Genomic DNA, 18,431 nt, shown 5'->3' with positions numbered 1-18,431 from the left:
CAGAAGATAGTGAATAATGGTTTGTCCCACTCAGCACTTAAAGGTTGGATCTCTATTACCAGCTGAGATAAAATGTCATTCGCGTCCCCGGGAAGAGTGGATTGTGATATTTAATGGTGGGTCCTGGGACTTGACTTTCTTTCCCAGAGCTCTCTATCTTGCTGCTACATTATTCACAGTGCTGTCAACGAGCACCTGGCCAACATACAGCAGCACCTACGTCTACAGACGCACTGAAGGGGAGAAAATGGACTCTTCTCCAGCAAAGCAAGGCTTTTATTGAGAATGATGCTTGTGCCGCGATGGCTTCACAGATGCATGGTGCTATGAAAAGATTTCAAAGATTTTACTTCCATTTTGAAGAGTTTTTTCAACGCGTGTTTTTTTTTCTCGCCGTGATCTCAGTGCAATGGACTGCCGAGCACCATAATTGGCCAAATGTTGACAAAATACCCGTAATCTGTGTGGATGTTATGGCTGCACACTGTCTAAAAGTGATGTACTCTAAAGTCTCAAAACCATAGCTCAACATCTGTTTATCAGGCTGGTTTTGATTGCGTGTCTAATAACATGTTAGGTTCCAAATAAAAACATCATCTGTGCATTCTACCTACTAATAAGTACGCATGCATATGATTTCAAAATCTGCACATCATTGTACATGCTGTCGGTGGGCTGGCACTTTTTCAAAAGGTACATTATTTCCCAATAAAGGGTGCAAATTACTGCTTTAAAGGTACATATTATTATCCAAAGTGTACATATTAGTACCTAAAAAGCACATGCAGTGAAAGTACATTTGAAAAAAATAACAATAATAATACCCCCCAAGTATTCTGAGAGCCTATCAAGTGTACAAATATACACTGATATAGTAAAATTCAATTCAGACACTCCAAGATGCCTTTTTACAGTAATTTTGGTTGAGAAATAACCTTAAAATATCATGTTCAAAGGTTTATTCCCTATGGACCCTTTACCACATGTGGCGGATAAAATGCACAAAAAGAAATACATAAGAATAAAAGCTCTCTGTTAAGTGTCTGATGGGCTAAACCATATAATTACAGCTATTTCACCTCATGGCAACCAGTTCAAGATCTATTTATACCTGCTGCATAGTGACCAGAATACAGAGGCTTTGAAAGCTTTTAAGAAGCTTGACAATCTGTCATTACTTAAACACACTTCCTGTACAACAAGTCCTGCATTTCTGTCAGTGTTGTTTTGGAGCTTCGTTTGTTTGTTGTGCATTTGCATACTCTCATGAAACCTCAAAAAATGCATCCCTTCCTGAGATAGATGCAGTTTGCTGCTATATTTGCGAGCGAAGCTCAGCCATGGTGAACTGTGTATGTCACACAGCACAGAGACGAAAACAAATCCACCATAAAGCAAATTTAATGAAGTCCCAAACGGCAATGCCGCTGAGTACATCTCTCTGGCTTTAAAGACAAGAAACATCCCACAACACCACAGACTGTCCTTCAATGTGTTTCTAAAGTGATCCAAAAAAGTCAACACTTCAACTAGTAATAGAGTTGTGTTGTATACATGTACTGAAAATGCTGCAGTCCCAAAAATCATCATTCAGCACAGTTCTGAGCATGACCCGGACAGCGTGTGCTATTCAATGGAGCTGGCAGCAACTTGTCAGTATTTTTGCAGGACTCAAAACCCATTCAGCGCTACTGTTCACATTCATCACTCACGTAATGACTGCAGAGCTGGTTTTAACACATAAGCTCTGTCACAACACCTGCTGTTTATCGAGACAGCATTTTAAGACATCATAGGCCTCCCGGAGCAAATAAAAAAACAGGTTGTGCTGTTTTTTAAAAGAGCTCAGGCAATGTTACAACTTAAGATTGAATATTTTATCCAATACGTCAGGAGGCTAAAACAAAAATCACATAACCACACAAGGTTTGGTTAAAATCTGTGATTAATACTATGATGCCATTTAAAATAGTTTTAACATTGATAATCACAAATCACTGAAGACTAGAACAAACTGAAATTATCATTTCATAATGTTTTTGTTTTTACATAATTTTGATGATAAAAAAACAGTTATGGTAATAATACTTGCAAAACATAGATGTGTGGTAAATTGTAAATTGTATTCGCTTCAGGACTGAATCAACCAATCAATCCATTAATGAATTAAAAACTTAAAATCCAATAAAGCCAATATTATTGGAATATTATTAATATTACTTTATTTATTATCCATCTAATGTTTTTTCACATAACTGATTAAATTAACTGTGACATTTACTTAACATTTCAAAAAGAAAATGCTAAACTTTTTTTCAGTGTAGATATATACCGTTACTACATGGTGTGCTTGATATCATGTGCTCACTGTCACAACTTATTTTTATCTGCATTAAAAAACTTTTATTTTACAAAATGTAACATTTAGATTTAGTTATTTAGCAGATGCTTTTGTCCCAAATGACTTACAAATGTTGAAACTGTTGTTGTCCATAATAGACCTGCACGATATTTGACATAGTGATACTTTTTTTTTCTCTGCGATATACAGTTGAAGTCAGAATTATTAACCCCCTGAATTATTAGCCCCATTTTTATTTTTTTCCACAATTTCTGTTTAATAAAGAGAAGATTTTTTTCAACACATTTCTAAACATAATAGTTTTAATCACTCATTTATATTAATTGATTTGTTTTATTTTTGCCATGATGACAGTAAAAAATATTTTAAGATATTTTTCAAGACACTTCTATACAGCTTAACATGACATTTAAAGGCTTAATTAGGTTAATTACGTTAACTAAGCAGGTGTGTGTGTGTGTGTGTGTGTGTGTGTAGGGGGGTCTGATGGCTGGTGGCTTGTGGCTGGATGGGCATCTGCTGTGTAATATAGATGCTGGAAAAGCTGGAGTGAATTGAGTGAATGAGCTATGAGTGAATTGAATAAGCCAAATTTAACCGTAGTATATGTGTGTGAATGCGAGACTGGTGTTTCCCAGTACTGGATTGTGACTGGAAGTGCATCCGCTGCGTAAAACATAAGTTGGATAAGTTGGCGGTTCAATCCACTGTGGCAACTGCTGATGAATGAATGAATGACTATAATAAACAAACTACACATATCTACTAAATTTATCACTAATAAATACAATGGAGCAAATATTAAAGTAAAATCAACTGTGCTTTATGGTTTTCTGGAAAAAAGTAACAGTTTTAAGGTCTAGAAATTGAATAAATACAATGCTAAATGACACTGCATAGTCTTCATCATATAAAATGAATCTTTATTAAACTTATTGATGCATTACTAAAATGCTTTAAAATCTCCTGAGATGCTCATGCAGTCCTTAAAAACACATGCAGATGATACATTTTTACCCTATTTTGGTTTAATTCTGCAGAGTCACCCCAAACCTCATGTGTTTTGACCTGTGGTTTTTGGTCAGCTATAATCCCAACCCAACATTGTATATCATGCAATGTGACTATATACACACACACAATGCAATATCGATGCTCAAACAATATATTGTCCATAAAATAAACAACCCCTGACTAAACAACACAAACATTTCTCTTTTTTAAAAAAATATAGTGAATAACAGGATAAAGCAGAAAAACAAGTTTAAGGTGAGTAAAGAATGACAAAATTTTAATTTTTAAAGTGACAAACAGTTGCAAAATGACTGTTAAAATCAGTAAAAGTCAGAAAGTTTCTGCAAAGAATGTAAATGCAGATGAAATGTAAATGAACATGGATTTTTGCTACATGGCCTTGTTACACTTCAGACTGTTGATATGTTGCTGCATTTGTTCAGAACCATCTGTTATATTATGAAGGCAGAATTCTGAAAAGATCTGTGCTTCGGAAAAGAGCGCGCCACCAAGCAAAACAAAAGCACGTCAATCCGAATGTTGCTCAACACAGTGTCAGAAAAAATGTGATTTGTGGTTTTCTGGTGTCTGCACTGCCAAGTTGGGCCTGAGCCCATCATTAGTGCCAAAGATCTGGCAGATAGCGCTCCTGATTCTCAGACAACTGTACAGCTGCCTGATTGTTTAACAGACGAAGGAATTTATTTGAAGTCTCTAAACAAAGTTGCAAGACCGTCTTCGCTGAATTAGACAGACTTAATTTGGAAAGAAACCAAAGGCATCTGCTGTAATATCCATTTTACACCGGTTTAACCTTATTTGCTTCAAAGCATCAACTACTTTTAACAGTCTAAAGGATAAGTGAAGAAATAATTAGTTTGGGTAAATGAAACAGCTCTGGGCTAAATTAAACTTAAAGTGAACCTTACTTGTACAAGGAGCGTAGCCGTATCCAATCAGGCGGCATTGAAAGCCACATTGCAATCAAACAACATCCAGATGGCATTGTGGGCCACACGCTGGCAGGGATCAAGAATAGGCAGCGTTTAGAGCAGGAAGATCACACCACCGTCATTAGTTTGTTATCCAACAGTGTCATCTCCAGATAATGGACATTTATGGATTCCAAATGATGGATGAAAAGAGCTATTTATGAAAGCTGCAGCGAACCCAAATTACATTGTGAATGACGTGAAAATAATGTAATGCTGGTGCCTTCGACATTTAATGTGATTTAAGGGACTGTTCTGAAGTGGAGTCTTGAAATTGTCTTGCTTTTTTAATCCGGGATGAAAGATCCAGTGGCCGGAGCCTGAGATTTGTGACAAAATGCCACCGAGATCCCTTGACCTCTATATCTGATTCCACCATGAAGGGTGCAATAAAAGGATATGGACAGGGTGAATGAGTTGTGACCCCAAACTTCCTCCATTTATCTCCGTGTCTTATGAAGTGGGCAGTATATGCCCTGTCCTGCACACGCTCACCCTCACACACAGAGTCAGAAATCAATATCTTACAGGAAAAAAAGCACCCAATACAGTCCTGGTTCCAGAATTACATTAAAATGACTGACTTTGTAGTGGTCATTTCCAGAAATGTGTCTTCTGGTTTCATTTTAGAGGCTAATGATCTTATTACAAAACAATATTTTCCTCCAGTTATACTATAAACACAATACAGTTCTTGTTTATAAAAATAAGAGCAAATAACAAACAGTAGAACGAACACAAGTATGAGGAATACTAATTGTATTAAAATTTATTACCTAAAATGATCAATAAAGTGCAATTGCATTAGTGAGTTATTCCATCTTTTGCTTCAAAATGTTGAAAACATCACTGATTCGGACAGCAAGATATATAACACAGGCTCATTCTGATTATGTACTGCTATATACATTTCTGTAGAGCGCTAAATACGTTGCAGGAGCTACGTTTTTGTTTTTTTGTTTTTTGCAGTTTAGCAGTTTTTGTTTTCGCAAATCTGCCAGAGGCCGATGTGTACGTATTTTGAGAACTCAAATTTCTTTCGCGAGTGTCATTCGAGGCTGCTGTTTTCACATAAATCCACCAGAGGCCGCTGTCGACTGACTGACTGATTGATAACCCGACCCACCCCATCACTAAACCCAACCAATAGGGTTTTAAAAAGCATCAGACCCACTTCCCTAAACCCAACCGTCAGTGTTTTAAAAGCAATCCAGAAAAATAAAAGTCCTTGCGACAGCCTGATTTTAACCATGTTTTCAGATTTTACCATATTTTGACCCTGTTATTTACTTGTTTGTTGTAAAATTTTGGCTTTTTTTTTGGTCCTTTGTCGAACACTGTCATCATGGTCAACTCCACTCTGCATCTCAAATTCTTGCATTCTATTGCATTTCCTGCATTCTATGTATGCAGCAAACCACTGGACAAACTGGTAACAGCAGGAAAAGGAACAGTGTCATACAGCCCCATAGTGTTTGTTTTAAAGATGAAATGCATTCATATGTTATTCTGGCTGCATAATTTGTGATCTCCAGAAACGTATATAAGGCGTTTTTTTTTTTTTTCAGAATGAGCCTATGTTGAAGACATACTACAGGTTTGTTAAATGAACACTACATAATATCATATAATATTACTAAATTAAACCAGAACTGATTACCATTAAAAAGTAAACCTGCTCACGAAAAAATACACACTTAGTCCCTTTTTACACTAATACAGCTTAGTTTTAAAATAGCATTTTAGAACGAAAACAATCCACATCCCATTCATCTAGCATTTCTGAACAGCCCTCCGTCCACACTATAAATGTACCACTTGCTGAAAACGCACATCATGGGACCACACACACACACAGAAACACACACAGACACACACACTTACACAAACAGACACACACACACACACACACACACACACACACACACACACACTGTCATGCATTCACCTGAGCTCCTGCTTAACGGATGCTTTAAGCAGTGCACGTCGGACAGTTTATCAAGGATGTACAGCTGAATCGCATCTCACTATACTTGTTAAAAGTGATCCTGTCTCTAACGACTCTTCGGCCTTTTGAATCGATAAAGTAACGTGTCACAGCGTCAGTACACCGCTTAATCTTTTGCTTTCAAACTTCCTGTTGGTTGTGCACCTTTTTAACCAACCAAGTTTGTCGACGAAATTATAACAACACAGATCACTCTGCTCATTCATGCAAGAGTCCTGCTGAAAAAGTGATTGACAGGTGATCATTAGTGTGTAACTTATCTTTATTTATTTATGATTTGGTTATGGGTAAAATAAATACCATGCGGGTCAGGTAGTTGAACCGATAGGCTACAAATAATAAATCTGTTATGAATTAATTAATTATTCATGAATAATTTATTCATCGATGCCTATGACGACGAAGCCATTGTCCATCTCGATGTTTCACATTAGACATCAAACGATGCCAAATTGGTCGACATCGCCCAACCCTAGTAGCGGTGTTGCCTCACAGCAAGAAGATCATTGGTTTGAGCCCTGGCTGGGTCAGTTGGGGTTTCTGTGTGGAGTTTGCATGTTCTCCTCATGTTCGAAGGGGTTTCCTCCGGGTGCTCCGGTTCCCTCACAGTACAAAGACATGCACTATAGGTGAATTGAATAAACTAAATTGGCCGAAGCGTATGTGTGGGTGAAAGGGCATCCGCTGAGTAAATCATATGCTGAATAAGTTGGCAGTTCATTCCGCTGTGGCAACCCCTGATTAATAAAGGGACTAAGCCGAAAAGAAAATGAATGAATGAATGAATGAATGATATTGTAATTAGAGACCAACGAATTGCAAAAAATAAAAAACCTGGGAGTAGTGCCAGTAGTTAGAAACATGGATGGCACAATTTAAAAAGTATTTAAAGCCTGCTGTGCTGTTGGTAGTTAACACATAAATAAACAATAAAACAAAAATGCATAAATGCATAGGAGACCAAGTCTCAAAAGAATAAAAAAGTTAATAAAAATTATAATTAGCATGTGATCAAACGTGAAGAAAAAAATACTGTGGCCGTGTTCTAACACAGGATATACATAGATCTGAACTGCTATACAAAGGCACAAACAAACTCCCTTTGCCATAAACAGGTTTGGATGATTGGTCTTGGCAGGCTGGTTTGTGCACGTTACGCATTCCGGTGGTGAGCACCAGCTTTCACATCCCCGAGTGAGAGTGTGGAAGCTTTTATTCGTCAGTTGAAAGAGAAAGAATGATAGATTTTGTATAACACCATCAGACGAGTCCGAAATTCTTTTTTCTCACAACTTTGTTTTGTGAGATTTAAAACCTTGAACCTCGACTTTTTTGGTGAGGGTGAATGTTTGCACTTGGCGATGTGAGAGACGATTATTGACATGCTGGATAGAGAGTGATGTAGCGGACTACCAAAATATTAATCTGCCCTAAGAACAAAGCAGATGTCTCGCTATGCAATCACATGCAATCTCATGCAACTCTAAAGGGGGAAAAGTATATATCATATTTCAAGACAAATAGGAATTACACTAGCGTTTACTACATACTTGAGTGAATGTGTGAGAGACTGAGTATCTGAAGATTCAGACATGGTTTATTAAATGACCTTGGCTGGATTTCCCCAAACACTAAGCAGAATGTTAGTAAAGACTTAAGTATATTCTCTCTACAACAGGTTTTCTCAAAAAGCACTGTTATCGAAGTCAAGCATAAGTCAAAATGATTCAAAGTACACTGTAGAAAATGCTGAGTTCCACACAATCCCTATAACTTGTCTCAATGCAAATTAATTCAATTAACTTCATGTTTTTACTATTTTTAGTTGATTGAACATGAAACAATTAAGCTGTCCCTAAAAATTCTTCTAATTTCTAAAACTCTTCTGATTGTTTAGAAAATATTCTGATTTCTTTTATGCAGTTGATCAGAGATAACAGGCACAAAATAATGTGTGTGTAATTTTTTAATAACATGGGTATGACCTAGGTATTACAACATTGTGGTGGGACATGTCTTATGTCCTCGCAATTCAAAAAGTGAAAAAATCATACTTAACAGGGTTTTTCCACATTCAAAATTTGCCACAGGATTTCTGTATAGGTTGGGGCTAGGGTTATGCCATAAAATAACAATTTAACTGTAAAAAAAAAAAAATATATATATATATAATATATATAATATATATATATATATATATATATATATATATATATATATATATATATATATATATATATATATATATATATATATAAACATATCTTATGTCCTCATAATTCAAAAAGCTTAAAAATCATATGTAACAGGGTTTTTTTGACAAAAAATTTGCCACAGAAATTCTGTGTGGATTGGGGCTATAGTGTAATGCCATATAATAAGTGTTTTATACTGTAAAAAAATAAGCCTATGGACAGTCCTCGCAAACCATCTATTGTGTGTGTGTATACAAGGACAAAAAATATATATATATATATAATGTAATGGATATGACCTAGTTATTACAACATTGGGGTGAATTATGAGAACATGCCTTATGTCCTTACAATTCAAAATGATCAAAATTCGTTCTTAATAGGGTTTTTTGATATTCAAAATTTGCCAAAGGACTTCTTTGCAGGTTGGGGCTAGGGTAAGGCCATATAACAGGCACGGATTGGCTAATCGGGAGGACCGGGAGAATTCCCGGTGGGCCAGTCCGTTATTTGGCTGCCAGGACCGGTGTCTCTAGCTGCTTGCACTCTACGCAGTCGCCCTTTTTTCATTTATTTATTTATTTGACCATAGCCTCACTCATTTTATTAATTATTTTGCTGCAGCTCCACTCTTTTTATTTATTTTCTCGCAGCCCCGTTAGCAAAAGGCAGCCTGCAGGTTAATGATGACAGCGGCACCTTAGTGAATACCAGAAATCATTCATTCTTTCATTCATTTTCTTGTCGGCTTAGTCCCTTTATTTATCCGGGGTCACCACAGCGGAATGAACCGCCAACTTATCCAGCAAGTTTTTACACAGCGGATGCCCTTCCAGCCGCAACCCATCTCTGGGAAAAATACAAGAATTCGAATAATTAATATTAATGAATATTACACCAGCTCAATGAAAATCAGATGATTCACTACATTATCAAATCTGACATAAGTTGATCAGAAATCTAAAAATGGAAGAAAAAGTTTAAGCCGTCAATAGAAAGTAATACTGTGGTTAAGAGTCTTGCAGGTAACACTGCAATATTTATTTTTTATTCCAAGCGCATCACCATAATAGCGCCACTGTGGTCCAATGGTCAGTTCAAACCTCCCCTAATTTTTTTTTATTATTATTTTTGTGTGTGTGTGTGTGTGTGTTAAGACATATAATACTGTTTGGGTTACTTTTGTAGGTGTACAAATTTTATTTTCTATTTTTTTGTGTGACCATCGTTACAAAGGACTGGATATAGTAATAAATAAATAGAAATAAAGAAATTTGCACAGAACATATATTCAGATATTGCTGGAAAGGACATTGTGATGTTTTAAAGAATAGTGTTGGAGATTTAGCTATCCTTTAACGTTCTTTAATGTTCAAATGAAAAACATTTGAAGTTCCAAAGCAGCTGTTTCCTTGAAAGAGACGTGAACTGAGGTGGGCCGGTCAAAGGCTTGAAACTTCAGGGCTGAGAAGGAGTCCCACTCAGGCCCTGCCATATAATAAGCATGTTTTACTGTAAAAAAAAATATACCTACAGTATGGAGAGTCCTCGCAAACTATTATTCCAACATGTGCATGTGTACATGCGTATGTGTGTGAAATTTGTACAATGGCATGAATATGACCTAGTTATTACAACATTGGGGTGATTTAAAAGCACATGCGTTATGTGCTCCTAATTCAAGAAAGCTTAAAAATCATACTTAACAGGGTTTTTTGACATTCAAAATTTGCCACAGGAATTACGTCTATGGAAAGTTATTGTAACATGTCCGTGCATGCGTGTGAATGTGTGTGTATGTGTATGTGTGTGTGTATTTGTGTGTATGTGTGAAAATTACGGACCACTTGAAAAATCTAATTTTCTCTGAATATCCCATGGCTATCACTGTTACTGTATATCACATGTAAGGTCTGAATTAACATGACAGACAAGAGAATGCCTTTTTGAATGCCTACTTTGATGCTTACTTTGATATGATCCTTATGATATCTAACTGCAGTGGTGGAGATAAAGGGATAATTCAACCATAAATGAAAATTAGGTCCTCATTACTCACACGTTGGGAATGAACAATTCATTTTATGGGCAAAAAAAAAAAAATCAGATGGGCTTTTTGCTTTTGTCCACACAAGAAAGAAATTAAATAAGAGGAAAATGAAGGTAATTATAATTTTGAGGTGCATTATTCCATTTAACAAATCACATTTAATGAAACACTGCAGCAGTTTTTTTTTTTTTTTTTTTTGAGTAAACTAGTTCATAGTGCTTTAAGTCTGTGGTTTAAAAGATTTTTAAAATATATTCTGGCAATCCAAAGAAAAACACATAGCCATGCATGGAGAAACATGAGTGAGTAAATGATAATTATTCAAATTTTTAGGAGTGCCAGTCTTTAAATTCATATTAAAATGGTCTAATTTAATTACATTTAATTTAGTTGTTAATTTCATGAATTAGATGTCTTTTTTCAGTTGAACATGAAATAACATGGCAAGATACTGCATCCAGTGCTCAGTTTCTTGCACAGTCTTATCACTCCGCTTTAAAAGACCCCAATGTATTTTCAAAAGCCACGGGTATCAATATTTTCTGCCAGAATATGCTTTTTTTAACTCTTAAAGCACTGACTAACATTTAATTAACAATATGTTGTATAAATCACCAAGGATTACGATTTCAGCTAAAAATCTTTACATTTTAAAGTCACCAGTACCTACAATTTTTAATATTGTGTGTGCTATTACTTTAAATGTCCAACAAAACACACAAAAATAAATCCATAAAAATTTATTTTGGGTGAACTTTTACTTTTACTTTTAAGTTGTGTTGTGTTGTGTTGTGTTATTGTCTTAATATTTCAAACCAAAGCCAGCACATTTTTTTCTACAATAGTCACTATAACTTAAATAAATAGCCTCAAATGCCTCAATAAAAGGTGAGACTCTGTCCACGTTTGCTAGCATTTTGCCCTATTTCCATAATGTACATAAGAGCTTAACTATAGAAGGTTTTGGTCTTGGTTCAGCACCTCTCAGCCTGATGACTTGCATAATGATGGCCATAAATTCTGCTGTATAATAAGCGATCTGTGTGCTACTTTGGGAAAAGGGTTCTGCTTCAACCTTAAATTAACATACAGCACTGTTTAACTTAAGATGACTCTTTAACAACATTCATCAACGTTTTCAGGAAACACTGTCCGTATATCACATATGATCAGTATGTGCAGTATGTGACTATATGTTAATTATTGGTGAGGCAAATTCATTTAAAAAGCTAAGGAATAATACTGTACAGTAAATATGCCATCACCCATGCATAACAAAAGCTATTTAAAAAGCATTTTGGGTAACACTTCACTTGAAGGGGTGTTCATAAACCTTTACAATCATGACATGACACGTGTTGTGGGATTTTATGCATGCTTAGGACAACATTTTGGTGTCATTCTCTCAGTTAATTAATTTTAAATGCAAAGATGACATTGTTTGTTATGACAACTTGACAGATTGACATTGCCAATTAGACACAACATAACTTGTCATAAACATGATTGTCATGAGGCATCATTATGGTGTCATCAATATTTTTCTGATCACCTTCTTAGTGGAACAAACTGTATTTGTCATTAAAATGTCTCATTAGTGTCATAACTCAGTCAAATAATTTTGAACAGTGTCATTAATATTTAACGACATTTTGATGACAAGTTCGGCTTGTTCCACTGTAGTTAAGGTAAAAAATATATATTAATGATGCTGTTATAAACTACATTACATATTTATGATGGCTTCATGACAATTATGTTTATGGCAGATTTATGACAAGTTTGTTGTCTTGATAATGTCACATTGTTATGACAAATGCAAAAACAGGTTGTGATGCAGTTGCTTTTTATCAAGCTGTCATAGCAAATGTCATATTTGCATTTAAAATGTCTGTACTGAATGAATGACAATTAATGACAGTTGTTATAAGTGTGCATAAAATCTTATTCACGTTCATGACCTGTCTTGTCATGATTATAAAGGTTTAATGACTTAGATTTAATGTCTTATGAACACCCCTTAAAGTAAAGTTATACCAAATTATAACTTGACATATGTTTATTCAATCTCCCTTCATGCTTAATGATTTTTGTACTTTACAGCAAAATGTTTTTTAATCAAAATATAAATGTTTTTTTTAAAAGGTTTAGTATATTTAGTAGTTTATTTTAACCCAGGCTTATTCTGAAAAAAATAGCTCTATATACATTTCTGGAGAGTGCCTAATGCGTCCCGGGAGCTACATTTTTTACAGTTTCTATTCTCGCGAATCTGCCAAAGGCTGCTGTGTATGCTTTTTTTAGATCTCAAATTTCTCTCAAGAGTGCCATTCGTGCCTGCTGTTCACGCGTAAATACACTAGAGACCGCTTTCAACTGACTGAATGATTGACTGATTGACCGATCGACTGACCCAACCTCCTCCTTCCCCAAACCCAACCAATAGAGTTTTCAAAGCACTGATTGACCCAATCACCCACTTTCCTAAACCCAACCTTCAGCTTTAAAAAGGATTCTGTACTTTTTTTGTCTTACACACTTTTTGAAACCGTTCTTCGCCGGACTCGAACCCCGTTGTCGTGGTCAACTCCTCTCTGCATGAGTGAGCTACTGGACAAACTGGTAACAGCGGGAAAGCAGTCCATATGAAGGTAAGTTGCTAGCAAGAAAAGAAATGGCATCATCCCGCCCTGTAGTGTTCGTTTTACAGACAAAATGCAGCCATAGATAATTCTAGCTACATAATTTGTGATCTACAGAAATGCATATAGGGCTAAATTTTCAGAATGAGCCTGTGTTGGTTTATTTCGTTTGAAATTAAAATAAACGAAAATGATCAGCATTGCATTTTATCTGCATTAACTGCACCAATATTTTATTTCAAATAACAAATGGCAATTATAACCCTGATTTTATTTTATTACAATTGGATTTTATTACAGTAAAATTATTATTTGTTGCTATCTTGAATTTGTTGAATTTGTTGAATGCAGTTTCTTTTGTTTTGTAATATATCCAATGCTTTTCATAATTTCCGTTATTTTTTATCAAGAGTAGAAAACGGCAAAAAATCTTTAATTTTTGTGACGATGTTTTTAAGACATTCTCCTCATCATAAAACCTAGTCTCGCAGCTAGACGTTTAGAAACACCAAAAAAGATCCAAATCAGTCTCCAACTGACTCCAGAACAATATTGTATTTATAATTGAGAGCAACACTTTCCAAAAACCCTAAACCCCAGATAAGGCCACCTTCCATCTGTGTGGTGGGATACAGAAAAAGACCTTCTGAGGAATCACACAAGCGCAGGATTTTTTTTTTTTAGGCCATCAAAACCTAATCCTGCTATAAGCCGATCAATTGCATTATATATAGCTCAGGATTGTAACCTTTAAGGTAAAGACCTCTTGCTGAACTGTAATAGAAAAAGCAGAACAGACAAAGAGACAATTTGACACATGGTAATTATCTCTATCAGTCTTGTGCTGCTTATGAAGCTAAAGCCGCACTGGCACTCTGTGTGACCCGTTTCGCCTGTATCACTCTGTACTTAGACCATCAGACCAAACTCTCCTGCCACCCGGAGTAATGAGAAGGCATCAAACACAAGCCTCATCAGCCTTTCCGTTTGAAGTTTGTCTGCGGAAAAAAAAAAAAGAAAAAGAGAAAACTACACTTGAACGCCTTGCTGCTCATGTCGAGACTGTACCTAATACGTTTACATTGCAGCAGAGACTCATTCAATCTCTAAGCTGCCACAAAGAGCTGCAAACTCCTGGACATCCTGCCCATTGTTGTGGAAAAGTGGAAATGCATATGGAAAACAAGCTGGCCTTGGTGTCCGCAATGATCAATGGAGCAAACACCTTGATGTCATAAAGAGAGGTGGGGAAATGTTCGCAGACGTGACAGATGGTTGGTTAAGCATCCAGGAACGGCCTACATGCAGACCTGCCTCTGTCTGCCCCTTTGGGAGTGCCAAGAAGTTTTTTACCTGGTACTTTGTTATGATATGCATTTCCATAGAACATTGGTCCTCAAAGAGCAGACCACAGTCTGGTTCTGGATCCCGCCTTGTCTCCAATAATGCCTTGTGGGGAGTCTGAGAGGGATTATAATCCCTTATCACCCCCCTACTGATCTGCACTCACTCTGAACATAACATTCAGAGCCAGAGCATGATGCAAACTTTTGCTTTCGATAAAACAGGAAGAAAAACACGTTTGCTTATACACCGTTTAATAGGACAAAAGAACCCCAAAGAAAGAACTTTTTTAGTAAAAAGTTACTTAGTTAACCTTTTTTTAAGAGATTAAGAACATATTATTGATTCGAAGATGCTGTTTTCAGTGTAGAGAACATTTAGTGGAATAAAAAGGCTTCATGGGAAGTTCCTCATTAATGGCAAAGAAAAGGAAAGCTGTAAAACTCTTCGTTTTTCAAATGCAATGTGATCTACACTATAAAAAAAAAAAATCTGAAAATCAGCATTTTTCTGTATTTCATGTTTTTATTTAATTTTTCCCCATTTATTTAAGATTTTGAATTGCATTATGGGATCTTTCTTACAACAACTTTTTACTTTGAAAAGTTGGAAAAAGTTACTTTTATGAACATTTTTAAAGTGATATATTCTCTGAGTTAGTGTTGTATACAATGCTACAAAAACCTTGTAATGAACTCCCAGTACATTTTTAGTTATTATACAGACTTATTGTTTTCTATATTATTTTTTTATATTATTTCAAAGTACTAAAATGTCAATAAAAGTCACTTTGTTAAACTGTAGAGTTGAATTTTTAACATCAAAAGGCAACAGTAAATAAAAAGCACCTGTGAATCACAAAATACGGAAACTTGTAAATTAACAGATATTTTTTTATAATGTACACTTACTCGAATTGTCTTTGTATTTTACTCGGATTGTCTTTGTATTTCGTCCTCGGGAGACTCAGGAGTCCTGTAACTTACGTAGGATATGCAATATGGCTTTTCTTACCGCAATTCATCTAAAACACAGATTGGCGTAAAAACTCATCAATGGCAGGGAAAGAACTAAGAAGGCACGTACATTTTTTGTTTTGTTTTTTTCACAAGAAAGCTGCAAATCTTGTTCATCAGTAAGTTGAGAATCAGACCTATTATGAACCTAAATATACATAAATTAACTAAAAAGACATAGATTCTATTAGTAATAGAAGATCTATGTTGCCGTAATAGCATTAGCACACACTAATTTAATACATGTTTTTTTTTTTTACAACTCACAACTTTTTTCCAAATGTTATATTGGTGGATGTTATAGACTTACATTCAGTCAACCTTTACATTTGAAAATAACTTACAATTTACCAGTGACTTGTATTTGCCATTTAAAAAAAACTAAAATAGCTTTAGAATTTAAATATTAAAATAATTTACATGGCAAATCAGGTCAATGTATCTCCTTAAACTACTAAAATGTCAGTAAAAGCCACTTTGTTAAACTTTTCATCATCAAAAAAGATCAAGGTCATGATCCAAATCAAAATCAACAGTACAGTTCCAGATACTGAACTTAAATATTTAGTTTGAAGATATTTTAATTAAATTAAGTTATGTAACTGCAGCGATCAGCTTATGTGCACATGATCTGTTTATGTACGCATATTTTAACATCATTCTGATAGCACCCAAAACACGACTAAAAAACACATTTGCGTTTTGTAACATCATTTTATTAATTACAAAATTAAATTAAGTAATGTTCAACTTAATTTGTTTCTTTAAATTCAGCCCATTTAAAATTGTGTGCAACCACTGACCTTAAAAAATGTGTAAATCCAATTAATCATTTTATCGAGAGCAGCATGATCATCCTATATGTGCATGTACATCACACACAAGACGAAATAATCTGAGCCCAGCTCTTGAAACAGGTCAGAGCACAGTTCAGTATACTGCATCCAGGCAGAGGGCAGAGCGATCACACTAATCAAATGAGCCAGACTCTAGAGTTCAAACCTGCTCGGGCACAGTTCAGATCACATATAGTGTGAGACAACTGTATCATGACAACTGTAGACCCATTTTTCCATTTCTACAGTTTAAAATGAGCAGCGCATCTAAAGAGCAGAGATGTGGCAATGATCTTTTCGCACTATATCCTCTAATATTTTTACCTAGAGCTTAATGCATTTCATTTAAGCCCTTTCTGCTCTGTGTTGCTTTTCACCTCTGAAAAAATGTAAAGAGCTGCAGATGATGCAGTTTCTTTAACAACAGTAGCACAAACACATTGAGCAGCAAAATAGATTTACATAAACAGGTGGAGAAAACTGAAACCCCATACAGTACATTTCTCTGTCACGTGGCTTTCTAGCATTCCAACAGTTGTGGTGCAAAGTTTACATGCTCCTTGCAGATCATAAAAATTGCATGTTGTTTTGCATTTTCTCCATATTCGAGCCCTTGCTCTGAACTTCTTTTGTAATGGTTGTGCATGAGTTGGATCTCAAAATATTATAGATACTGGGGGAAAGGGTTCAAATATGCTGGGAAAAATCTAAGAATTTAAAGGAGCTAGGGGATTTTCAGCTGGCCAGGAAATCCAAGTAATGCAGTAAAGCAAAACTCACACACATAAAAAAAAAAAATAATAATAATAATAATTAAGATGTACACACTTTGTGAAATTGCTTATCCATGATTATATATATATATATATATATATATATATATATATATATATATATATATATATATATATATATATATATATATATATATATATATGTGCGTGTGTGTGTGTGTGAGTGTGTGTGTGTGTGTATACTGTAAGAACTACTGTAAACTGAAGGTATCAAAGTGTTTAAAAAACAATAATAGTCTGATAAATCATCTTGTCTTACCTTTTAATATTCATATCCAGTTGGGCTCAACTGATAAAATCCTAAAACATTTTTTGCTAAAAAAATCCACACATAGCCAACTTACAGTCAAGTTAAGTATCCTAATCTTTGCAACCCAGGCTCATTCTGATTATTTATCTATATATACATTTCTGGAGAGCTCCAAATACGTCCCTAGAGATACATTTTTTTGCAGTTTTTGTTTTCGCAAATCCACCGGACACTAGTGGTGTGATGGATCACAAATCTCACAGTTCGGATCACACTATGGTTTTTGAGTCACGGATCGGACCATTTTTTAGATCAGAAAAAAAGGAGGAGACAAATGTCATTTGCTTTCCATTTATATAAAAATATTACTGCAAAAATAGTTGGTTCTGACAAATAGAATCTGTAAATTTAATAAAAATAAAAATTAAGAAAGAACCAGCTGAAAAAAAGGAAAATATTCAATACAAAAAATGATCTTTGCTACTGTTGCTAATAATGCTAAATATAGAAATCTAACATCTTGTACAAGAGATTTCATTATTGTTTCATTATAGATGTATTATTTTTGAAAACCAATTCAGTGACATAACTTTGATGGTTGTTTGTCGCCACCCATTAGTTACACAATGTAAAGGCTACAGCATTCACCAGCGTCAGTGTCAAGGTTTGAATTGAGATCACAATCTTTTAATGTTTAATTGTGCAGCTTTACACTGAATGCATTAATGCAGGTTAAAGCAGTGACAGAAAACACCTTTAATTGATAATCTATGAAGGCCTTCAGGTCCCACCACAACTTTTTCTATCATCTTGTTTAACAGGGAAGCTAAAATGGGCAGCACTGTGGCGCAGTGGGTAGCACAATCACCTCACAGTAGAAAGGTTGCTCGTTCGAGCCCCGGCTGGGTCAGTTGGCATTTTTGTGTGG

General features: G+C 35.2%; 1 protein-coding gene across 3 annotated transcripts in view; it reads right to left on the bottom strand.

Annotated features, from left to right (window-relative positions):
• The window catches only part of si:dkey-237h12.3, a 312,347-nt gene that overhangs the window by 182,299 nt on the left and 111,617 nt on the right, over window positions 1-18,431 (bottom strand). The window lies entirely within an intron of this gene.

This window comes from Danio rerio, chromosome 14 (genome assembly GCF_052040795.2).
Source record: "Danio rerio strain M-AB ecotype USA chromosome 14, GRCz13ab, whole genome shotgun sequence".
NCBI lineage: Eukaryota > Metazoa > Chordata > Actinopteri > Cypriniformes > Danionidae > Danio > Danio rerio.
This window is presented reverse-complemented; position numbering and strand designations above follow the sequence as displayed.